The sequence below is a fragment of the Lygodium microphyllum genome, chromosome 9, assembly GCF_053477565.2.
Source record: "Lygodium microphyllum isolate KBCC chromosome 9, Lygodium_microphyllum_v1.1.10, whole genome shotgun sequence".
Classification (NCBI taxonomy): Eukaryota; Viridiplantae; Streptophyta; class Polypodiopsida; order Schizaeales; family Lygodiaceae; genus Lygodium; species Lygodium microphyllum.
In genome coordinates, this window is record NC_141143.1 from 160,604,901 (window position 1) to 160,631,812 (window position 26,912).

The following is a 26,912-nucleotide window of genomic DNA, read 5'->3' on the forward strand; positions in this document are numbered from 1 at the left end:
ATGTCATGAGCATACTGCTTCTGTAACAGCCATATACCTTGAGGTGTAGAGACTGCCTCAATCCCAAGAAAATACTTTAGTTCACCAAGGTCTTTGAGTCTGAATTCAACCTGTAAACATGATTTAATTTCAGCAATGCCCTCTTCATCATCTCCAATGATGATAAGATCATCTACATAAACCACTAGAAACACATATCCATGATCTGTCTTATTCATGAACAGACTATGATCTGCATCACCCAATCTAAATCCATGTTGTTGTAAATAACTGTTGATCCGAGCATTCCATGCTCTAGGTGCTTGTTTTAGTCCATATAAAGCCTTTTTTAGTTTACATACATGTATAGGAAAGTTCGGGTGAACATAGCCTTCAGATTGCTCCATATATACTTCCTCAACCAAATCACCATTCAAGAAAGCATTCTTGACGTCCATTTGCCATAACTTCCAACCTTTGCATGCTATCAAAGCAATGACAGTTTTGACTGTTGCCATTTTAGCCACCGGACTGAAAGTCTCCTCGTAGTCAAGGGCAAATTGCTGTGCATACCCTTTTGCAACCAGCCTGGCCTTATAGCATTCTAACGAACCATCTGACTTGCACTTAACCTTGTATACCCTTTTGTAGCCAATGGGGACTTTGCCTTTAGGCAACTCAACCAATTCCCATGTCTCATTTTCAGCTAGGGCTGCATACTCCTCATCCATGGCAACACACCGGTTATCATCTGTAATTGCATCATCGAACTTTGTAGGTTCTTTGTAACCTCTCACACTAGCCATATATGCATAATGGTGAGCTGAATAACCAGTGTATGTAAACCTGTCAACTGGTTTTCTGACTCTCTCAAATCTCCGTAACTGTGGCTCACTTTGAGCTTGCCTCTCATGAGGTGGTACATAATGACTCTCCATTACTCCAGGTGTCATAATAGACGGAACGCCCAACTCACTGTCCACATTGTCGTTGTTAGATGACTCACAACTTGCTATAAGTGGACATGTCACATCCTCAAGCATCTTTTATTTTCCCTTATCCAATCTCCCCCTCACTGACATATCCGTGTCAGTGGACATAGGAGTACGACTCTGCAAGCGTCCTGACCAAGGACGTACTTTAGGTGACCCATCACCTATAGGCCCACTCATAGATGTACTAACTGTAGTTGTATTTTTAGCATTACTAGTGCTGACTAATCCATCAGTAGCCATTGCAACCGGATTATCATACCATGATGCCAGCTCATAAAAAACATCTCTACTAATCAATGTCTCATGTGTAGACGGTCCATAACACTTGTAAGCTTTCTGATCTTATGCATAACCAAGGAACGCACTCTTGATAGCTTTAGGATCCAATTTCTTCCTCTTTTCATTAGGAACATGCACATATGCAATGCTGCCAAATACCTTCAAGCGTGAAATGTCAGGCTTATGACCATACAACCTCTCATATGGAGTTACATCATGAAACCCTGCTATAGGGGTTCTATTCAGCACATAGACATCAGTCATTACTGCTTCAGCCCAATAACCATTTAGCAAACTCTTCTCATTCAGCATAGCTTCTGCCGATTCCATCAGTACCCTATTTTTCCTTTCTGCTACACCATTTTGCTGCGGTGTGTATAGCTGCAGTTAACTGTCTTCTGATCCCATGTTTAGCAAGGTACCTGTCAAAGTAATTAGAGACATATTCTCCACCTCCATCTGATCTAAGACATGAAATTTTACAGCTCAACTCATTTTCAGCATGCTTCATCCTTATGTTTCAGTATGTAAAGCCAAGTATACATGCTAAGATCATCAACGAAGGATACATAGTAACGAGCACCACCAAATGAAGCATTATGAGACGGACTCCCATACATCTGAATGTACCAACTACAAGGGTTGTGAGCTATTCCGTACATGTCTCATAAATGGAAACCGTGTTTGCTTTCCAAACTGACATGCATCACATACATGTCCAAAGTCATGATACTTGAACTTAGACAGTCCAAGCACAATCTCCTTCTACTACATAGATTTCAGCTTTTGTACATTCACATGGCCAATCCGCTTATGCCATATCTCAACATCCATACAACACCATCATCATGTGCAAACATGGTTGCTTTCAATTCTGGAATTGACACATCAAGAGTAAACATTCTTCCATCGCTTCGGCCTCTAGCAATCAATTTGCAGCCATTACTATATTCTTCAACAAAGCATCCATCTCTATTAAATCTCACCTGCAGATTCTGTTCTGCCATCTGTCCAACTAACAAAAGATTCTTGGTTATTGTAGATACATGTAGTACATCATGCAGGCTCTTTTTCTTGCCATCAGGCATCAACAAAGGTACAACTCCTCTATGTTGAATAGTATGCTGGGTGTCATCCCCAGTACAAACATGTCCATGCGAACCTGCAACCATCTCATCAAACCATTCTCCATGGGGTATCATATGATTTGAAGCCCCTGAATCAATGTACCATCTCTCATCTCTATTCTGCCTAGATGCATTCTTAGATACATGCTGCATGGCAAACAATTTGTCAACCTGCTCATTATGAGCACCACTAGAAGATGCATAGTGTCCATGATGTTTGCCCTTTGCCTTCATATCTCCCTGCTTCTTGTAACAATCCTTTGTAATGTATCCATATCTGCCATAGTAATGACAATCCTTATCTCTGTTTGACTGATCATTTGATTGCTATAAACTAGATCCACCACCTCTACCATGGGGTGATCTCCCCCTACCTCTAAAGCTACCAGATCCACATTGACCCTGTGTATTTGTGCTATGCCAGGCATTCTACTGATGATGTCCATAAGCATTTCGAGTGTCTCCTCGACCTCAAAAAGAGCCATGGCCTTTGCCGCCTCTACCACTCTAGCTAGAGTAAAGAACAATATCTTTGCTTTAAGACGTATTAGAACCTGTATTCATCCTAAGCTTAACTTCCTCATGCAGCAACAAAGCAATCATCTCATCCCAATTAGGGGATTCAGCTCTCACAAAAATAGACGTATCAAATGCTTTATACTCTTTGCCAAGTCCATTCAATATCACTACAATCATATCATCCTCAGACAACACTGAAGATCCAATGGTGGCAAGCTGATCCACTATGTTCTTGATCTCTATAGTGTAGGCCTGAATGCTTCTGCAATTCCTAGATATGTTATTGAATTGTTGCTTTAGCTGAATCTTTCTTACATGTGTTACATTTCCATAATTCTTCATGAGTATGTCCCATGCATCCTTTGGAGAACTGCATCCAATAATCTGTATAACCATAGTATCTAATATACATAAGGAAAACCAACGTAACATCTTGCATACTCTCTCAATCCCCATAGCATATGAGCCATTTTCTGATAATTTGTCAAAGTCCTTTCATGTATTTTAGGTTCAACCTCATCACCTGTACATAAGTCCCAATAACCTCTCCCAACCAAAAATTCTTCATATGAAACTTCCATAAAGCAAAATTTTTGTTGTCCAACTTTTCTTCCACAATTTGAGTGATATTGTTAGTGCCTTGAGCATTTGCCATAGTTGCAGCTTAGGTATTCCATGATGTATACAACTTGTAAGTATCTGACTCCTTTTTCTATAGTTCAGGACCAGTTTCTTGCTATTCAGGACAATTCCTTGCAATTCAGGATAGTTTTCCTGACAACCTGCTTGCTGTAAACTGTATTTCAACAATGAAAAAACACAATCAATTGAGCATAAACCAAGCTCAAATCAGTTCAAAACATTCTATGGTAGTGGCAAAACATCCCAGCAACAAACTATGTCCATACAAGTATCAATGTTTGTATTGTATGCAAGTAGCAGTACCAAATACAGCCAGTCCATTGCTATAACTAGCTGTATTTTCTCTATTAAAACAAGAGTATTCAAACCTCAAAATAGCCCCAAAACATCTCATTCAGTCGCCATTCTATGCAGGAGTTGATACATGTTCCCAACCAGTCAGAATATATTGCATGTATGTCAAGTGAAGATTATAGGTATCCTTCCTGTAGACAATAACCAATCAATACCCTGGTATAACTAGCAACAAATCAGTCCAAACATTGGACTTTCAGCACTCACAATATCCCAAAAAGCATCTACCACTCAAGCGGTATGATCCAAGCATTTGTCACTAGCAAATAAGCATCACAGATACTTCAACCTTGTAGGTATATTGTTTTCGATTTCAGGACAGCAACCAGTTCATTGTTTCCAGCCTGCAAATAAGGTCCGAAACTGAGCATTTAACACTCCAATATCATGCTCAAATGCATGATAATAAGGGCATATACATTGTTAGGATGAAAGCCACCAGTGCCCTGGAATCACTTGTTGTTTATTGTAGTAAACAACCAGTCTGCACAGGTCTGTGTTGAATATCTCAAAATCTATGAGGAATTTGAAAAAACTTTCTTCTAAAAAGTTGTAGACTAACGTTGAAACAATCAGAAGTGGAGAGCCGTTTCTCCAAAAACCATTTCTGTAGCAAGATATAGCTTCTGCAAAAAAATGGGTTGCAGGCACAGTCTCCTTTGATGACGCTTTCTTCAGATTTGATGTCTTGATGTCAAATGGCCACTGCCAAGCCTTCAGGCTTCAGGCGTTCAAGCTCTAATACTATGTTGGAAGAGAGGGAGAGAGACAGAGTGGAGCGGAAGATGAGCCTCAGCTCATTGTTGTTGTTCTTCCATTATTCTTCCATCATACTAACTAAAAGAGACTTACACACATAGGTATGATTAACCAAGACTAAATGTGGTTAAGTCACTGACTACACTGGCTTATTGAATGTCACACATGTGTACAACTATATCCAGCTAATGTCAGTCACACACACAAAGGTAGACTGACTGAAGAGTAATGGGAGCTTGATATTCTAACAAAACACACAACATAGAGAGAGTGAGTGAGTCTCTCTCTCTCCCTTTTGTGTGTCTAGCATGGGATAAACAAAGAGAGATACTTTCTATCTTTTTCTCTATATATAGACACACACACACACACACACACACACACACACACTCTCTCTCTCTCTCTCTCTCTCTCTCTCTCTCTCTCTCTCTCTCTCTCTCTCTCTCAATCATGTCATGTTCTAGTAGCTTACTGCTACAACGAAGGAGGACAAGGTTTACATTAGAAAAGATGAATGTATGCTTTCTATCATCCATGGAAATGGCAAAACACACACTATCCTACTCAAGTGTAAAAGTAATAAGAAATGTGGCAAAGTATTTCTTCTTGATGCTTAACTTCACACAATTATCTTATTGAGCAAGAAAGGGGGACGACAACATGTCTATCACTTGTAATACATCTCACCAGGAGCCCATGCAACATGGAACAAATAACAATGAATGTGGATGGCTCATCAAAACTTCCTCTTACTCTAAGCTAGAACAACGGTGTAATAATTCATGCTGAGAGCAAGCTAGGAAAATGCAAATAGCGGTATCACTAAAACTAGAAATGTAGTCAAGGAAATCAAGTTATGGTGGACAACATCAAGCACTACATTTTGGGACAAGATGGTCAAAATCCCACCTTTTTGCAATGGCAACATGACATACACTCTACCATCTACAATGAACAAGACACAACTAATTGAGAGTATGGAGTAGAAGTATGATGATCATTGCATAGACAAAGCCTTCATTGATTAATGATATTTCCTAGCATTGGCCACAATAAAGTGAGAGCCATGTGGTTTTCAGATTTCCAAACTAGGTAGCCTAGACGTGTAATATCTCTTTTGCATTTCACAAATATGAGACGATATATTGTTGCACATTTGTTTTTAGCAAGACCTCTTTTTCTTGTGCAAAAAGATAATTTTCAGCCTTAAAATGGGCCACCAAATGTGAGCTTTTTTGTTACCTCTTTTATAAATCTTGATTTCAAATCTCATTTCAATTTGAAATTAAGATTCATAGCTATTTTAATAGCAAACTTGAGTTGCACTTATATGTTTCTTTTGCACCAGGAGAAATATGAACTCCAAAAGGGCCCTTTAGGTTAGCATTCAATGGCCAAACCTAATAGGATGTTTGAAGTCTCATGCCAATGCAAGATGACCAATTAGCTACCTATGAGTCCAAAAATTTCAAATCAGTAGAAAGCAAATGGAACATTCAAGAGAAGGAGATGTTAGCAATGATCCATTGCCTTAGAAAGTGGAGATACTATGTTTAAGACAAGGATATTGAGTTTTGACAAAAAATATGGCCCTTGAATACTTTTAATCCAACACCAACTATTTATCAAGAAAACTCGACATCTAAACTTCTTCATGGAATTCAAGATCAAGTCAACCAACAAAATAATAGATGTGCTAGGCTGTATGTAAATCTACTAGTAAATAATACACTCAATAATTTTTGAAATTCCAAGAATATGACAAGGAGATGCAAACTCTCAAATTAAAGTGAAGACAAGTAATAATCAATGTAGGGGTCTATAACTTGGAAGCCATTGCTTTAGACTAAGTAGGCAAATTTTCCTCCTTCCTAGTTGTAAATGCACCTATAAAAAAATCAACAAGATTGTTATAACCTATACCGATGCCCAACTACACATGCGATGTGATAAGCATGGATTTAACATGGAGCTATCTAAGTGTAATAACTACATTATCTTTGTGTGGATTACTTCTCCAAGTAGGCATGCTTCAATGTTGCCAAGCTACCCCTAAATATCAATGAAGTTGTCCTCATCCATTTGTTCAAGCTACATGACGTACCCTAAGCCATTGTCTTAGATTACGATGGCAAATTCATGAGTGACACACTGAAGAATCTCTAAAGACTCTAGAGACACAACAATACTTCTCATACTCCTTCAACGTACAAATAGGTGGATGGATAGAGAGAGTTAACCAAGGGGTCAAAGGCTTCCTTCGTGATTACGTTTGAGTAGATCAAAGGGATTGGGAACTACACATGGATGTCTTAGAATACCATTACAAGAGGTATATTCTAAGCCATTGGTTACACTTCCTTTGAATTAACCATAAGGAAAGAAGGTAGCACAAGCTTAGCTCCAAATGTAGGAATCACCTAAATAGTAGGTAAAGATGTAAATAGATCCCTTGAGAAATGGAGGGATCGTATTGCAACATCTTAAGAAAGCCTTGGAAAAAATCAAATTATAATGATCTTAAATGCCAACATGAAGTGCAAGTAAGAAATCTTGACTAAGGGACACATGGTCTTAGTGAGCTTTAGGTAAGTCTCCCAATCTAAAAGGGTGACTCCTAACTTCAACTACATAAGACACATATTGGGAAATAAGAAATCTTGACTAAGGGATACATGGTCTTAGTGAGCTTTAAGTATGTCTTCCGATCTAAAAAGGTGACTCCTAACTTCAATCACATAAGACACATATTGTATCATTGGAGTACTCAATGAGGTCACCTATGACTTGTACCTCTAAGAAAATATATGTATTCATAATACTTTTCATGCCCATATACTTTGTAGGTTCCAAAAGGACACGAGAATGGCCATCCATGGAAGATTTGGTCTTCATCGAAGACTTGCCAAACAACATCAAGTGGGAGATTGCACAAAAGCTTTAAGAGTCTTGGTTGGTGGTTCATCATAACAAGACGGAGAAAAGTTGGAATTTGTTCATGGATACGCAACAATAGGATAAGTGGAATGTTTAGTGCATTGATAACATTATATATGTTTAATTACTAACCCACTAGAAGTTGGTGGATCATGTCTTCTTCACAGCATATACTATTGAAACCCTCAAAAGCTCATACTATTAGAATGATGGCACCATGGCTATCCTCAAACCTTTGATGAGTGGCTCTAAGAAAATCCTCGATACTTTCCATATATCTTGAATTTAATTTTAGATTTTACTAGGACTATGAAAAGCAATGTACCTCTTTCTTCAGAGTCAAAAAGGGACTTCAAGCTCTCTTTGGGATTGGGGGGGGGGGGGGGGGGGCTGGGGGGTGAGTGTAAGTCTTCCCCTACCCTTGTAAATGAGAAATCCTCAAGAAAAGGAGAGTCACTACAACATCAAAGCCTTACAAAGGTTTTCTTTGCTATTTTATATACATGCCTACAATTTGTTTGGTGCATAAACTATAGTAGCACCTCATCTTTACCTTGATTAATACAGTATCATTGCCTGCTTACATTTAAAAAAGAAAGACTTCTCTTATCCACTTTCCAGGCATTGTAGCTATTCCTTGGCATTGAAGCCAAAAGGATTGATATAGAGGTAGTGATGCACTCAAGCAAGGGCACTCTATGTGCAATTTCCACATGTCATGATATGTAGGTAGTAATGCACTCAAGCAAGGCACTCTATGTGCAATTTTCACATGCCATGATGATCCAATGTGCACCATCACGAGGGTGGAGTACAAAGACATATTTATTGTTTTGTGCGAGTAATACAAGAATATCTTTTGCTTAGTTCTCATATCTTGTGTTACGTTCCATTCTTGTATGGAGTGTGAGAGTTGAGTTGAGTGCAAGTGTATAAACCCCATCTCCCCTGCCTTCCCATCATCCCCCCATTCGAATTTGGTTGTGGCATTCAAACTCCCCCAAAAAAAAAAAAAACGAAAAAAGAAGAGAACTGTAAGTGTCGTCACGAGGAAGGGGTTGGTAAGGAGTGGGAGGAGAGGTGACAGACTTAGAAGCTCCGCCCCTGAACGACAGCTCGCACAGGATCGCTTCTACTCCTCTCCAGGTATGGCTTGCTCCTCTCTTCTTGCGCTCAGCCTTGCCTAAACTTAGTTCTTCAGATGTTTTGTTGCAGAGAAGCTTCTGACTTTTGATCATACATCGTGCCATATCTATCAGAGATGTGTCCTTTCTCTTATCTACGCCATTCTCCGATTTCAAGCATTTCATCTGGAATGAAGAAGATACATGATATATGTATCGCTGCAAGATTGCGTGATTTCACAAGTGTTTGCCTTCTCGCACGTCTTTCGACTCTGCTCTGCCTCCACATCCCTTCCGCTCCCAATTAACCCGATAAGCTGCTCAAGCTACCGCATAAAAGCGCGCATTGAACATTGGGAACGAAAACTGAACAGCACCAATGGTGGAATAGAAACTCATCTGATGATCAGACATTCTAACGTTCTCTGATACAAATTTGGATCACCATGTGCCACACGCCAGCGTTTCTAAACAATATCACTTCAACCTCTTCCCTGGATAGTGCTTTATACTGCAATCATTTATTTCGCATTCTCGTTCTCAAGTACATGCTACAGAGGTTATGCACACACTGGATGCAACAATCACGCAAGCTATCAAAGCCTGTCAAAGTAGCATATTTTGGAAGGCTGGTTCGATCACATAGACGTTGAAATACTAGTTACAATTAGGGCTAATTCTTGCTCTACTCGGTCCCCTCTAGTTTTGGACCAGGACCTTCGCTCAGTTTTGCACCAAGCTTGGGTCTTTTGTCATGCACATTGATTCTTGTCAGATGGTGCAGATCAAATGCTGCAGTGGCCTAGTGCTGCTAGTAGACTTTGAAGGAAGATCTGTGCAAAGGAGTCAAGGAAGAGGATTAGGAGTAGCCCCTTATGCCAATGCATGGACATCGAGGCTGACCCCTTCCAGAGCGGAAACACTGGAAGTGAGAAATGGGAACCTCACAGGTGCCACCAACTTTGACAAGGCCACCTTGGTACAACGGAGAGCCCATGGAAAAAGTTCAAGCATATCTTGAGGGTTGTCAGGGTTCTCTTCATTGTGGTGGAGACCTTAATGTTTCACAAACAAAAGCGAGTAATGAGAAGACTGAAGTGCTGAGAGTTGGCTAAATTCAGGTGGCCAAAGTATTTCAGGTGTGGAGGACCTCATTAATAATCCAACTGCCTGAATAATGAAATCTCTTTTATGCAATTTGTATCTGGCAGCAATAAGCACCTATGAGAGATGAACCCCAAACCCCCATAGATAATAGAAATGCAAATGAAAGTGAGGAGACTCAGACTTAACCAAGGTGGGTACTATAAGTGCTTGATCCCAATGCACGGCAGCTCAAGTGCTGTCAATACACGACTTGTAGCTTTGCGTATGAATGGGAGCAAATGAGACATAGAGAAGAGACATGTATTGATGATAAATATAGGAGCTACGTATAACTTTACTCCCTTAGAATGCATGGCAAGATATGGATTGTAGCTAAGCAAGACATGGGAGATACAATTTTCACTCACTACATAGTGTGTTTGTTGCATAAGCATTGTATATTCAATAGTCATATCATTTCATTCATTCTTTGTGTTCATTGTCTTTGAGTTACCCTAATCGTAACTGTGTTCTTCATATGGTGTTATTTGTGTTTTTGTATTAGGGTATTTTTTCACATAGTATCAGAGCCGAGTTCTCTAAGAGAAATCTAGGCCTTGATTTGAAAGCTCTACACAAGAAGGAGAAACAATAGAAGGGCATATGACTTCAAACACTACTTTCGCACCACTTCTTACATTCGAGCTAAATCCATCAAGAAATGAGTCAAAGTGGGTCTCACAGCTTGCTTCACAAGCTTCTGACATGGGTGGATAGACATTGGACTACCATGGAGTTTCACAACCTTACGAGATCACTGTAGTTGAGCACGATCTCATTTTGATGCATAGAGCCCAGCACCAGATAGAAGATAAGTTTGAATTTCACCCTTTAGATTTAGTGCACCGATCTACTGACCATGCAAGAAGGACGGAATCTCCACTTAGGATTGTCATTTGCAAGTGAAAATTGACAGAGTACACTTCATTATCTTCATACTTATTCTCTCCGAGGCCAGATATGTGTACCATTTCAGATTTTGTTAATGATGATTCCCCTTTTGCTATTGGTATGGATGATTTTCATGACACAGGATGTATGCAAACCAATTTTTAGTTTATGAATAGTGAGAAAGATAGATATTTCTTTATGAACTCAAGACTAGGTAAGTAGTTAAAAGAAAAAACTATGAGTACTTATTTCTTTTTTTTTCCTTCAAAGAATTTTGTTTTCAAAGGTCAAAATGAAGTAGGTGCATCTTCATTATCATAATTTAATGCATCTAATGGACAAAAGGAACCCACATTATTTTTCATATCTACATCTATCACAAATCCATTTAATCTCCCTTTCATCCCATCCTCTTATTCCGCTGCCACATCCTTTCAGTCTCCATTAAGTGCATCGCATGTTGCCTCTTATATAGGATCACATGTGTTTTCATTCACCACATCTGAGGGTTCTTTAAACTTAGGCACATATGTTAGGATCTCATCTATTTCTTAGCCGGGTGGCGTTGCAGCTTTTTCTCATACACACTTTCGAGATCATTGCAACTTGGGTATTCCCCCAGTCTCTCTTGAGTGTGGATCAATTGTGGTGTCATAGTTTGCCTCCATGGCATTACCTAATGGATCTTGTGGTCATTATCTTGTGTCCTAGCTGACATTTGGACAAGGCTTATGTGTCCTAGTGTCTCCATCTCCACCGACACCTTATGGAAATATTCATGTTCCAGTGCCTCCGTATCAATTAGCACTCGTTGAACACTCACAGTCTGTTTCTACCTACCTACCTCTTCTGCCTCCTCCTTATCAGACTCATCCGCCATTACCATTCCCACCATCTTATTTGCGAGATCTATCTTGCCCCATATTTTTGATGCCTCATGGTTCTATCTCATTTTCCACCAAGCATGCATTCAATGACAAGACTCACTTAAACGGGTCAAACTTTACAACTTGGTCGTGAACTTAATGAGATACGTCCTTGACTCACACAATCTATGGGGTCTTGTGTAGGGTTTGGAAGCCCACCCAACCCGATTCCGCACTTGTTTCATACGAGGTGGTTCGCTCATGAAAGGCTAGAAATGTCTCTGTTATTATCGAGCTGATACAGAGCTTATTGCTCGAGTTTTATTCTTAGCTTCAGCATTTTGACTCAATAGTAGCAGAGCGATAAGCACACTTCATTGACCACTATGTGGCCCGGGATAGAACCTGTTGAATAAAACTTGACCATAAGCTTCAGAACTTCAAAATCTTTGACTGGGATGACTTGAAAGTTAAGTTGGGTAAGTATCAGTGTCTCCTTACTGAATTCTCCACTACAGAGACTCCTAAGTCCTTTGACGATCAGGTCACATTGTTTTGTAACAAGTTGTTGTGTAAATACTTTAATTTCGTACAAGAAGTGGTTTCTCTGTTGAATTTATCCACATTATATGAATTTGAGTGTTACCTATTGCGTTATGCACGGCTTTTCGATCAATTTCATATGAATAATTCCTCAGAGAGGCTCTTGTTGCTCATTCTCAGAACGAGCAACAAGAGCGGGGTAAACCAAATCAAACTTCAAATCAAAATTAAAATCAAAATAAAAAACAAGTAGAGGAATCATAAGGAAACTCCTAGTCTCAACTCAAACTTAGGTGGGAGAATGTACCAAAGAAAAAAAGGTACTGTCAATATTGCCAAAAGGTTGGCCATTTTAATGAGTGTCGATCAAAGCGAAGAGGCATAGCACCAAAACCCAAGTCACAGACCCTCGCCCCTCAGTCGGACAACTTCCCTCATGGGAGGCAGAGTGATGGCAAGGGGCAGTGGAAAGGCCAGATCCACACTGCTGGCGGGGTCAGCCATCTTAGCCGACAACGTTCTCAACTCCAAAGGGCTTGTCTGACTGGTCTGCAAAGGTCCACATGGTCTCCATATAGATATTCGATGTGAGTCTCATCCACATCTGTGAGTTGCCTCCCGATGAGGTTATTGCAGAGGCCCACTCGTCATAGCTGAGCACATCAGCACCTGTTTGGATTGTGGACAGTGGAGCTATACATCACATGACTCCTATAGAGGACATATTGTGTACCTGAGCCCCTACAGTCTGGCAAGTTGGCATAGGAAACAACTCCTCGGTGAAGATCCAAGGTTGAGTTAGTTTTGCCATTGACAAGGATTTGGATTTGGCTTCACTGGAGAATATATACTATGTTCCTCAGCTTCGGGTGATTTTATTATCTGTTTAGCAGCTTTGCTGGTTGGGATGAGTAGTTTTCTTTATAGCGACTGCAGTTGAGGTCCTTGACTTTCAGACTAGTTTAGTGATTGGTTGTGGTGAGGCATAGTCTAATGGCCTATACCACATGACCTATTTTCTTATCGAGTCGATAGTCGAGAGCTCCGTGTTCCACAGCTTCGAGGCATTAGTCACATCTTGGCAGCCTATGAACAATGAGCATCTTTGGCATTTCCGCTCAGGGCATCTTGGCTATGATCCTCTTTGTGAGTTGTCTCTCCATGAGATGGTTGAAGGCCTTACTCGCTTGAAGCTAGCTCGAGATGTCTGTAGAGCATGCCAACTTTGAAAGTAGCATTGTATTCCATTTTCTCAACGGTCTACACATAGAGTTGACTTGCCTTGTAGATTGATTCACATTGATCTTTGTGGGCCCACATCCATTGTTGCCTTGAATGACATGTACTTCTTTTTGAAAGTGGATGATCATTCGAGATACATGTGGGTGTACTTCCTCAAGCATAAGTTCTATGCTTCACATATTTCTTTGCTTGGGTGGTCTTGGTTCATAACCAAATGAGTTGTGTTGGTTGCATGAGTGATAGCGGTGGTGAGTTCGTCTCCCATGAGTTTTTCGAGTTTCTACAGCAGCATGGCGTCTCTCACTAGCTCACCTCTACCAACTTTCCCTCTGGCATAAGTTCTAGGCTTCACATATTTCAGTGCTTGGGTGTTGTTGGTTCATAACCAAATGAGTTGTTGTGTTGATTGCATGAGTGATAGCGGTGGTGAGTTCATTTCCCATGAGTTTTTCGAGTTTCTACAACAGCATGGCGTCTCTCACTGTAACTGGCCTGCTCATTGAAAAGGGCGATAGTGTACAACCAAAATATATAAATGCTTTCACCCAATTCACAGTCGCCCACTTTACCTGAACTTAAAGATACATAATCAAGAAGACATACAAGAAGCTAGAATGCTCCTGTTGTGACATAGACACCCTGTTGGCCCCTAAGTCAGGCGCCCCTTGCGGTATTTCTTTATTTTTAAAAAGAGAGAAAGTACAATGGGCTGTCTTTCACCTATTCTGGGTGAAATTTGGCAGCATAACAGTACAATTACTGACCCAAAACAAGCTGACCAGGAGGGGAAACTTTGCCCAAGTCCGAAACTTTTGGTTGGAGTGCAGAATTGACCATTTCAGCCTGCTGTAGTTACTGGTTCAGACCTGTTTTGAAACCTTTTTTTAGCCCATATTGTTCCCTGCACTGTTCTACATCATCTATGCCAAGTGCCCCTTGATTGTGACATCAATTGGGCTCTGAAATAACCTCTGAACAGTCCAGAATCAATACTGATTTAGTGCTGTTTCGGACACTTGCTTGGTGAGGTTACCATCCTCACTTGTTCCTGCTTGGGGGTAGCAAACAACTGATCCTGTTCCTGGAAAAAGAAGGCTCTTGTCTCATGCAAAAACAACATATTCCCACACAACTGTACATAAATCAAAAGAAAGGCCCTTGATTCTGAAGCATAACCATACTGTCAGAGAGAGAAGGAGAGAGTAGGGAGCAAGCTCAACCCTCTGTGCATCATAGATAAGGTAGACCAGCTCTCAATAGCTCTCCATCTGCAGCTATCCATCTTTCCTTTCACAAATGAGCCCCCAATAATAAAAAAACTGCACGCCAGCCTCTCTTTAAAGAGGTAAATGCACAAATTTGTGCCAAATGGCAGCACTGGAAGGTGTTTCCCGTTCTGGCCTTCCGGTCTAAAATTCTCCATCCTCGGTGCGAAATTTGACCTCGGCACAGATCAGAGGATTAATCCGCGTGCAAAAACGAAGATAATGATGCGAACAGATTCTGGGGTCCAAAAATAGTAACTCCCTAAATTTTAGGAGTTGCTTCCATTGCATCCCACTAGTCTTCTGACCATCTTTGCAGACTATGGCTACATCCAAATTTGTAATGTAGCTCAACTGAAAGTGAATTTCCACTGATGACCCCACATGGACTAATCTCTTGGGAATTTGTCCATTTTCACTTTGAACTAGTCTCTCCTAGGCTAGTTCTTCAACACACTTGTCCATATACACTTTCACAAGTCTCTTCCAGGCTTGTCAATCTACAGTGCCATTAGTCTCTTCCAGACTTGTACTGGACCTTAACTGTCCAGTCTTGACTCACTAGACATTCCTGTTCGTTTCACATACTGGCCATGCAACTCAGGCGTTTAGATTTCAAGAGGGATCCTTTCAAAAAGAAAAACCAAATAAAGTAGTAATAAAGAAATCAACAAAAAGGTAATAGTTGTCACAGTCTTGTGACACTCACCAGCTCACCTCTACCAACTTTTCCTCTTAGAATGGAGTCGTAGAGCGTCAGGACAGTCATGAAAATGACACGCTCTATGCTATTAGCAGTAGAGCTCCTTGAGCGCCTTTGGGTTGAGGCGGCTAATACTACAGTGTAAATCCTTAATTCGTGTCCGACTGCGTCTCTTCCTCAGAAGACCCCGTACGAGGCATTCTTTGGCTCTCAGCTTGTTATATCATCCTACTTTAGAGTCTTCGGGTGTCATGCATACATACACATACGCTTGATGATAAAATAGGAAAGCTTACTCGCCGAGTTGATCTCCTTATCTTTGTTGGATATTCCTTTGAAGCAAAAGCCTACTGTTTGTTTGATTCTCAGACGAACAAGGTGATCGTCAGGAGAGACATCATCTTTGATGAGAGGGATATCGCGCAATCCTCAGTATCAGATTCCGATCTAATTCCTCCTTCCACATCATTGGAGATCATGTCTACTAAGTCTGGTCTAGTACTTGCGCTTAACCTACGTGTGGATTTTTCAGCTCCTAGGTCTCCTCCGCAAGATCCGTTACCTTGTTGGTACAAACAAACCATGCAGGATTCAGGGATCTTACCACTGGATTTCACTTCGGAAGGACTTAGAAGATCTGTCCGGCTTGCACCTCAGGCATCATTTGTGTCTTTGTTTAGACAAGTAGAAGGCTCGCCTTGTCGTGCAAGAGTTTCAATAAAAGCATGGTATTGATTGCGAAGAGACCTTTGCATCTACTGGGTGGTTGATATCTTTTCGGTTATCCCTCATACTAGCCGCTCACCACGGTTGGCCGATACATCAGATGGATGCCAAGAGTGTCTTCCTGAATGGTTATCTTGAAGAGGAAGTCTATGTGGAGCATTCCTTCTGTGAACCCAAGGGATAAGGTATTCCGCTTGCAGAAACCTCTTTATGGGCTGAAGTAAGCACTACTGCGGTCTTGGTTTCATAGGATGGACGAGTTCTTACAGGCTCATGGATATCATTCTATCCTTATGACCCGAACTTATATGTTCGATCTACTTTAGAGGGGTCCAGCTACATCCTATTGTACATTGATGACTTACTCATCAAGCGCTCAGATTCAGCTGCCATAGTGGTAATCAAGGCAAAGCTTAGTGCTACATTTGAGACGACATACCTCAATTTGTTGTCTTACTTTTTGGAGATGGAGGTAGTTTGATTTGTGGGTTGTATTTTTGTGTCATAGTAGAAGTTCGCACTTCAGCTTGTGGAATAGTTCACTACGGATCAAACACGGCTAATGGCCAGGCCTCTCAATCCTACTATCCACTTGTCAAAGGATACCCTAGGTAAGCCCTTTGATATGCATACCTACAGGTTTGTTGTAGGGAAACTTCTTTGGTTAATTCCTACTAGATGAGACTTAGCTTAGTCAGCATTTTTAGTCAGTATTTCACAGTACCTAGGATGTCACATTGGATTGCATGTCTTTGTGTGTTGCTTATGGCCTCACTTATGGTTTTAGTTTATGTTTGTAGGGGCACACTGATTCTGATTGGGTAGAAGATCTTGACTCTTTGTGTTCCCGTAGTAGCTATCTTTTCACCTTGGGCACGGCTCCCATTTCTTGGTTTAGCCATGAGCCAGAGACAGTTGCGGCTTCCATGACCGAGGTTGAGTATAGGGATCTCTTTGATGGCACCATTGAGGCCATCTACTTGAGAAGTTTACTGATGGCACTTCACTTCCCTTGTGACTCTCACCGTTGTCTACTGCAACAAATAGAGTGTCATTGCCCTTGTAGGCAATCCGATCATCACACCACGGACTTGGCATGTGGGAGTTCACTTTCACTTTTGCAAAGAGTAGGTTGAGCTAGGCACTATCCGCCTAGGGTTTGTGCCTTCGTCAGATAATTTTTGTAGACTTTTTGATCAAAGCGATCATTCGGCCGGTCTTTTGGTATCTTTTACCTAAGATCGGCTTGGGTACACCCTTCGCTACTTCTCTAGATTGATGGGGAGAGGGTGGTTTTATCTTGCTTTTCCTTTCAATTTGAGAAGGGGCGGCTACCTCTCTTGATAGTGACAGTGATGATGCTTACAATTTTTAGACATTCATTCATTGATTTATTTTTTTGTATAGTACTTATAGACATTTATAGCTTCATCTGCACTGTCAGGATGACATGATTGTAAAAGGACACTTCAGCAAGTGAACAATTTCTCTACAAGGGCATTGTCCAAGTGACACCATTGCATTGCATTTTGCATGCACATGATATCTTGCTTCTCCCTTTTTATCATCCCATGCATTGGCATTCTGTTAATGTAAACATGCATTTGTGCACATTAATCCCCTTTTAGTCTTTTGAAGTGGTTGACTCTGGATCCACCATATTTGTGGCATTGCACTTGGCAGTCTCCAAGGCAGTTCTCCCTAGTTTGCTTGCTTGATTTGGTTGTCTTGCTTGCTTCATACCTTTGCTATATTTATGTCATCCACAACTTAGCCATTTTTCTTTTTCATCGATACCCAGTAATGGTAGGGATAGTATGCTTGTTTGTAAAGGCTTTGGGTTTGACCATCCCTCATTATTCTCATGTTTGGGACATGGATACTCCCTTGATGATAAATCTATCAAAACTACAAAGCCATTAAAAAAAAAGTTCATAGCAGATAACCAGCGCCTCTGTAGTCTTAGTAGGCCATTGGGCAGTCGATGCACCCTTTGTCCGATGCTTTTGGGATGGGACGTCTTGGAGTAAAAGATAAAGAAAGAAAAGGGTTTGGGTGGCCTACTTCTCGTGGTTCAGTTGTTAGACTTGAGAGGAAATGTTGAGCTAAAAATGCATTAGCTTCACTTAAACAATCCCAAAACATACTTAATTAAGAAAGAAACCTTGTTTATCTAAAAAGAAATACGTTCCTAGAGAGTATTTGTATTTTATAAGCACAAACCCACTTGGGAGGGCCCAAACTTTCTATAAATAGATGCGTTGTCCACACCCTAGACGTGGAGAACATCACGGTCCAAGTTGGCCATTGTTGTCTACAACAATTTGGCACGTGTTTCCTGCATACCACACACTGTTCGGAGCTAATTTGAACACGTTGAGTGCTGTTGTTGGTTTTTCCTGTGTTTCTAGTCTCTTTCTCTCTTGTAGGTTGCATTTGTTGTTTTTTCTTTCATGTAGCCAACGTTTTTAGTCTTTCTCTCTTCTCATGTGCATTTTTAGTTATTTTCTCTTGCATTGCTGTCTAAATCAGATCCAGCCTTCCTTGGCTGCGTTTGTTGGTGTTCGACATTCAGATGTTGCCTTGCTGCGATTCGGGATCTGTTTGGAGTATGATACACTCTCTAGTTCATTCACCCTTGCCCTAATCCTTGAGATAGAGGAGTTCAAGGTATAATATTCATTCACTATATAGCGTGTTTATTGCATGAGCATTGTATATTCAATAGTCATATCATTTCATTCATTCTTTGTGTTCATTGTCTTTGGGTTATCCTAATTCTAACTGTGTTTTTCTATCAGTTCGTGCTTTGTCGTACGGTGTTATTTGTGTTTCTGTGTTAGGGTATTTCTTCACACTAATCTCATTGCATGGTAGCTTGAGTGCCCACGGTACACCACTTGTATCATCATAAGAAAAGTGAACGAGAAGATACAAGCACTGATGATAAGCATAAGGACAACCTATTCTAGAATGTTTGGCAAGACATGTTTTGAAGCTAGGCAAGGCACATGATATCTAACAACGTTCTTTTTACAAGGAGAGGTAAGCAAGATAATCATTGTGTTAATAAAGGCAAGAACACGGATGGCTAGATAAACTTCCTTGCGGTGCTTATGTAAAGAAATACTCTAATGTAGAAACATAAATGAAAGCGTATGGCAAAGCATTAACTTAATAGAACATAGTTAGGGATAGAATAACTCAAAGGCAATGAACACATTGGAAACTGAATGAATGATTAACTATTGAATATAAAATGCTTATGCAACAAATAAACCATAGAGGAATGAGAATTGTACCTTGAACTCGTCTCATGGATAGAGATAGAGGTGTCGAGCGGGAGAGAGTGTCATACTCCTGATAGATCTTGAAACGCAACAAGGTAGCCTCTGGATGTTGGACATCAACAAATACAGTAGTGTGTAGTACTAGTGTGAAGATATGCTAGGGTTTGCATTGAGAAAACAAAGCATATATGACCAAGATTGAAACACAAAGACTCAGACAAAGAAGCAAAACTCAAATCCTAAATGCAAAACACAAACGCAGAACTCAAAACTCAAGCACAAAGACAAACATAGAGAGAAGAAACTTTGAAGTGAATGAATGCTATAAATGAATGTAAGAGTGTATAGAAAGCCCAAGGGCAGAGCAATGAAGTGTCAGAGAGTGACATCCAACGGAGACAAATCCCAAGTACCATGACCATTAGTCATAGTGATGGAGTGAGAGAAATACCAAACACTAATCACTAGTGTGAGGAGATTGAGACAATTGTAGAGGATGATGCTTGATGATGTGGGCGAAGTAGAAAAATGTAGTAGTAGAACATTGCAGTAGAATGTCGTAGTAAACACGTAATAAAACGTGGTAGTTAAACGTAGTAGAAGAATGCCAGAGTAAAATGTGAAGATATGCTAAGGTTTGCATTGAGGAAACATAGCATGTATGACCAAGACTAAAACACACAAACTTAGATAGAGAAGCAAAACTCAAATCTTAAACGCAAAATGTAAATGTAAAACTTGAAACTCAAACACAGAGACAAACTCTTGAAGTGAATGAATGCTATAAATGAATGTAAGAGTGTACAGAATGCCCAAGGGCAGAACAATGAAGTGTCGGAGAGTGATGTTCATTACAGATGGATCCCAAGTGTTGTGACTACTAGTTAGAGCGACGTAGTGAGGGATACCAAATGCCGATCATTAGAGTGTGAGGAGACATAGAAGATCGTAAAGGATGATGTCTGATGATGTGGGTGAAGCAGCAAAATGTAGCAGTACAATGCTGCAGTAAAATGCAATAGAATGTTGCAGTAAAACGTGGCAAGAAAATGCAATAGTAGGACGCTAGTAGAGGAAAAGATGAGGTGGCAGGAGTTGTGAAGGTTGGATGGCTGCTTGGTGAGAGATTGATGGTTAGATTTGTACACAAGTGTGAGAAACTTGCATGGAAGAGATAAAGCTGAATGTTGGACAACTTGTCTATTTATAAATATTGAAGGGTGCCCCAAAAGTTAGGGTTTTGGGAGACCACTGAAACTCTCTCAAACTGCACACCAAATTTTGGTTTTCCATTAATTTAGCATGTTTTGCGGTTGTTTAAAAATGCTAATCAGCTGTATGGCATGTTTCCTTTCCTTAATGGAAAACTCCTAAAGCTCAAAATCGAGATTGATATGTCAATTGCGATCTCGAGCCGCATAGTGCTCAATGAGATGATTCCAACCCTTAGATGCAAGGGGAAATGCTATATCTGAGAGTGGAATCTAGGAAGCATCCCTATATTAACTCAACATTGGTTGTGGCATTGCAAGCTCTCTATCAATGGATGTGATTAGGGTGAGCTAATCGAGGGTCTGTGGTACCAATGATGAGGTCCGAAAGTCCCTGACATTCAAGCACTTGTTGCATGAAGTTGGATCAGGAAGTGTAATTTGACCCGTTAAAACGAGTCTTATCCATGAAGGCATTTTTGGCCATCTCAACAAGAGTGGTTGTTCTAGGAGATAGAGAAGTTGTGTAATGGGGGTAGGGTGAATAGGGAGGATGGGGTGGGGGAGCGGAGTACACTTGGGAAGGATCCCAAAGTGTCCACTATGCATACGAGAAGTGTGCACAATGGATCTAAATGTGGGAAGGGCAGATTGGGTATGGCACGGTAACCGCTTGTGGAGCCCAAGGTGGAGGGATAAGGAGATGGGGAGCAAAAGATGGAAATTCATGTGTAGGAGTGACCCAAGGAATGTGTGACAAAAGTCCATCAACAAAGGATGGATATCCTTGCGTTTGAGAGATTGTGTGGGGGGTTTGTGAGTGCTTGGGGGTAGTGAGGGGGATGTGCATCATAGCTGTCGTAGAGTGAAATGATGTGGTAAAGTGAGGGTAGGTGGAAGGTATCATGTTAAAGGGTAGCATTACCCCTAATGATGCACTGAGAGGTGGAGAGAATGGAGGGTAGGTAGATGGTGGGATAGAGAAGAGAAAGTGCTAGGAGTGGAGACGGAAGATCCAACCCCTAGTGTGTTTTGAGCGGAGGTGGAGTGTAATCTAAGATTTTGGAATGAAGATATGAGTAGATCAGAATGTGGAGAAAATAGTGTTGGGATGGGAGGGAGTTGAGAAATGACTTACTCAAACGAAACAGATAGTAGAGATATGCTTGATAAAGGATATCTACTTCGAGAGCCTCTATTAAAGTTAACATATTGAAAATCATTCGGATCTTGCATGACAAAAGAAGAAACAAGAGAGGGTTTTGGCTCATACGACTCAAAAGGGTTATACAAAGTTGACACAAGGCTTGGTGGAGATGAAGGAGATGGATCACTAAACGTGCCGAATGTCATAATCCCTCCACGATCAGAGAGATGACCAGTCTCACCAATCGGTCTAGACAGAGTAGTAGTACTCGTTGGAGGAGTGTAAATCAAACTATGCGTGATGCGTAAGTACTCCTCAAACTCTTCATCTGTAAGATGACCAAAATGAGAATAAGAAGATAGTAAAGGTGAAGGTGTGTCTACCTCCTCCTCGAGACCATAATGCCCTCTCAAAGCCTCTAATGATGGAGAAGCTTGATAGGGTGTCATAGGATTCGAAGAGGAAGGTGCTTGAGATATTATGAGTCAAAATTGAGTTGTGTGTGAGTCTCGCACAAAGACTAGCCTTCACAATCACCGCAGGATACTCTTTAGAAGAACACTAGCTTCAATACGATGTGAAGATTTGCTAGGGTTTGCACCGAGGAAACATGGCATGCACGACCAAAACTGAAACACAAAGAGAGAGATAGAGACAAGCAAAACTCAAACCCTGAATGCAAAATGCAAATGCAAGACTCAAATACGGAGACAGACACAAAGAAAGAACTTTGAAGTGAATGAATGTTGTAAATGAATATAAGAGTGCACAAAATGCCCAAGGGCAAAGCAATGAAGTGTCGGAGAGTGATGTCCAGCGGAGATGGATTCCAAGTGCTGTGACCATAGTTGGAGTGACGGAGTAAGAGAAATACCAAACATTGATCACTAGAGTGTGAGGAGACTAAGGCGAGTGCAGAGGATGATGCCCAATGATGTGGGCGAAGCAGCAAAATGTAGTAGTAGAATGGCATAGTAAAACACAGCAGTAGAACGTGGTAGTAAAACGCAGTAGTAAGATGCTGTAGTAAAATGCAACAGTAAAACACAGTAGTAGGACGTTGCAGTAGAGGAGTAAACGAGGTGATGGTAGTAGCTGCTAAGGTTGGAGTGCCATGTGGTGGGAGACTGATGGCTCTGCTCACAAGGGTGAGAAATTTGTATGGAAGAGAGAAGGCTGAATGGTGGGTAGTCTATCTATTTATAGATGTTGAAGGGTGTCCCAAAAATTAGGGTTTTGGGGAACCATTGAAAATCTCTTGAACTGCGCATCAAATTTGCGTTTTTCAATAATTAAGTGTGTTTTAGGTTGTTCAAATACTAATCAGCTGTAAAATGTATTTTAGCTCAACAACTAGATTGCTGTCATATGCAAAGGAGAGAGAAAACAACAAACATAGATTTGTTGATGACGTGGATTGTCAAGCGGTAGCAGAAACAAATGCAACAACAATGATGACATGGATTGCATAGCGATGGCTGGATTGGTAAAATGGAGCCTGCTTGGGAGTGTAGATAGAAAACACAACCTATGATCAGGTTGCTAGGCTTTTGTCTGGAAATGGTCTAACAATTAATGGTAGCAAACAATGTCGAAAACCTACAGGGAGGTTGGAAACATACACCTAATGGATGTGGACAGCAATGGGCAGCTTCGGTTGAGTTGTCCTTTGCCAATAGGGTGTGGGTAGCGAAGCTAAATGGTTTGAAACGTGCAAAAACGAGATTGAGGCTGAATGGAGGGCAGGATGCTTGAGCTCCAAAGATTGCAGCATTGAGATCACCAGAGGTTGAGAAATTTCAGATTTCATTGTTGTAAACCCTAATTTGCAGTAGAAATTAGGGTTTAACAGTAGCCTCCGGAAGCGTGCTAGAAATTGGAAGCTCCAAGACTTGGATTCAACATGGCTAAAGCTATTTTTAGCCTATTCAAGTGGAGGGACTAGCAAATAATTGAATTTTGGGCATTTTCCATCTCCATCAAAGCGGGTGAAAGTCAATTGATTGCCTGAATCAAGGGGAAAATCAGGTTAAAGACTTGCTAGTCATTTTGAATAGCAAGGGGAGTTGGAATACCGAAAGGGATTGGGAGAATCCCATTGTACATCGACGACTTCTTCAATTAAGTTAAATAAATACCTAAAGGGGCGCGAGTTTTGGGGCCAACTGGATGTCCAATGTCCAAGATTATATGGTAAAGTGTACCTTTCAGTTTTGTGAATTTGTTAATTGCTGTAAATAGTGCTTAATCAGGTTATTTACCACCCTATTTGAGGAGGAAGGTTGGTTACATGGTTCCATTGCGGGGATACCACTCAATCCCTTGATTTGGTGGGCCCAAGGCACTTAATTGCAAGCCCAAGCTTTTTGCTAGTATTGACTTTTAACTCTCAGCTGAGAAATTACAGCAATATGTCTTCATATAGTGAGATGGACTCAAGCAATGATGATGCCTCTCAGTATGAATGTTCACATGGGAATGAAGGAAATGCAATGCATGACCTTGGATAAGGCTCAGACTATGGATGGCAAATTGAAAATGTTGCTGTTGGGCAAGATGCACGGCCTTCAGGGCATAAGGAGGTTGATGACTAGCAAAGTGAAGAGGAATTTGATGACCAGTTCAAGAATTGGATGAGGACAATAGCAAATCTCTTTGCTGAATTGGCAAAGGATTCTCAATTTACTCGATTTTTGAATGCTCCAAAGAAGGACAGCAAAGGCAAGAAGAAGAAGACGTCTTCTACACCTTCGGGACAACAAGATGCATCGAAGATAATGCCAAACCCTTCATTTGAAGCTCCCAAAGATGTTAATGAAATAAAATAGTTGATACCTACGGGGCAAGGAATGCAAACGCAAGGCCATCACGGAAGTGCCAATCCAATGGATTTTGGACAGCCGGGGATGCATGCTATGATGGGGTAGCCAGGATATTTTGGTGGAGGCACGATTTTTCATGCTATGGTTGGACAAGGATCGCATACGGGAATGTATGGCCAAATCCCTATGGTATGCAACAACCAATGCATGGTGTGCAAGGTCCAATGTATTCGCGTATGGCTGGAAATATGCAAAACCCTATGTATAGTAGCATTGGCTTGATGCCTAGGGCACAAAATAGCATATTTGATAGTGCATCTGCACCTTTGAATGCTTATGGGGCTCAATGAATGAATGTTGGTCATGCAAATGCTCCGTTTGGCGTTGGTTTTGATGTAAATTTAGCAAATGCACCCTTTTTGCAGCACACTGTGTATGACAACTTGACACCCAAAGGGGCAACAAAAGACTATGACGAGGGTCGAAAAGGAGTGAAGTTTGAGTCTTCTAGCAGTGTACAAGATAGGCTGAAAGCTTTGACTTTCATTCAGTAGTTTGACACAGCCTATTCAGGGGGGAACTTCACAGAGTCCTCAAAGATTCGAAAGGCAGCCACTTTCTTGAAAGGGAATGCATTATAGTGGTGGTCCTCTCTTTTGATGCAAGGTAGAGCACTGTCAACGTGGTTACAATTCAAGCAAATGTTTGCATCGAATTGGTTGACAAGTACCTTTGAGGTGGATATCATGACAGCTTGGAATAAGCTGGATGCTAAGGAATGTAAGAATGTGGAGCAATATAATAATAAGTTTTGGAATGCATTGCTGCCTATTACTTCTTATCGCCTCATACCCCTTCATGAGCAAGTGGGAAAATATGTTTGTGGGCTGCCCAAAGGAATTAGGGATTTTTGCATTAAATCCACCATGTCTAGCATGTCTCAGCTTATAGAGACTGCTGCTACAAGTGATGCTTTGTTGCGTGGGAAGGATTCGGGCTTCCTAGAGAGTGGGGAGAAGCCGAATAAAAAGTTGTTTAAGGTTGAGAAAAGGGGCAGATCTGAAAATCAGCGTGAAAAGAGGCCAAAACAACAAAGAAAGGGCTAAAAAATATTGGCACAACGTAGGGAATCGATGGCTGCAAATAAATGTTTAATTTGTGAATAGGAGAGTCACATTGCAAGGGATTGTCCCAATAGGCAGCAAACTGAAAAATCAGAAAATTAGGGAGATTCTAAAGGAAAGAAATCCAAAACATTAGTGGGATTGGTGCCGATGCTGTTAGTGATCAGCCCAATGATGATGCTACTGAGTTGGCAGAGCATGGAGCAAAATTAGGGATCAGCATGCATTGATTTTCTTTGATAATGGTGCACAAGCCAACTTCATCTCTATTGACATGGCCGCCCATCTAGGCATCAGAGAGGATGAGATAGGGCCCATGGGGGAAGTTGGAATGGCATGTAAAGGCCATGCAGAGCGTGTCACACCGCTCATTGGAAAGCTTCGATTGCACATACAAGGATATGTGGACATCGAAGAGCCAACTTCATCTCTGTTGACATGGCCGCCCATCTAGGCATCAGAGAGGATGAGGTGGGGCCCATGGGGGAAGTTGGAATGGCATGTAAAGGCCATGCAGAGCCCGTCACACCGCTCATTGGAAAGCTTCGATTGCATATACAAGGATGTGTGGACAGCGAAGAGTTCTTTATTGCTCCACTTGAGGGTTGTGATGTATTGCTTGGTATGCCATGGTGTCACCGTATGCATGCAAAAAAGCAGTGATTGATTCTCGTGCAATAAAAATCACTATTTAGCATAAGGGAAAGGTACTCACACTGGATGTAAAGTTGAAAGGTGAATCTGTCCCTGTTGTATTTGCAGCTGCCATTTGTAAAGTATTGAAAAATAATCTTTTTGCGTACTTGGTTTTTACTAAGGATAAAGAATATAGTGAGAATGTTGGAAACATGTCTAAGTTAGAGAATGATTGCATGTCATTTTTGAAAATGTATGTTGATTGCTTCTCTCAGTCACTTTCAAGGCAGCTACCGCTTGAAAGGCCAGAAGATCATGACATAGATCTTATCCTTGGAAGTAGCCCACCTAATAAGCCACCCTACAGAGCCAGTGCAGCCCAACAGGAGGAGATTATGAGTCAGGTAAATGAGCTGTTAGAAAAAGGGTTGATTCAGCCCAGCTCATCTCCTTTTTGTTCTCCAGTGCTTTTGGTACAGAAAAAGGATGGTTCATGGCATATGTGCATTGATTATTATGCTCTGAACAAGATTATAATAAAGAATCACTTTCTGATTTCTCGGATCGGTGATGTTATGAATGGAT

At 41.0% G+C, this 26,912-nt stretch overlaps 1 protein-coding gene across 5 annotated transcripts in view; it reads left to right on the forward strand.

Moving 5' to 3' along the window:
• The first annotated feature begins 8,600 nt into the window (after window positions 1–8,600).
• LOC148031803 (transglycosylase) overlaps window positions 8,601–26,912 on the forward strand; it is a 178,993-nt gene continuing 160,681 nt past the window's right edge. For 2 of the 5 annotated variants that reach the window (XM_087685467.1, XM_087685466.1), the window contains exons 1-2: window positions 8,601–8,737; window positions 18,630–18,767. The gene's annotated coding sequence lies outside the window, so the exon portion shown is untranslated. The remainder of the gene's footprint in view (window positions 8,738–18,629; window positions 18,768–26,912) is intronic. The other 3 variants (XM_087685469.1, XM_087685468.1, XM_087685470.1) reach the window with 3 other exon arrangements.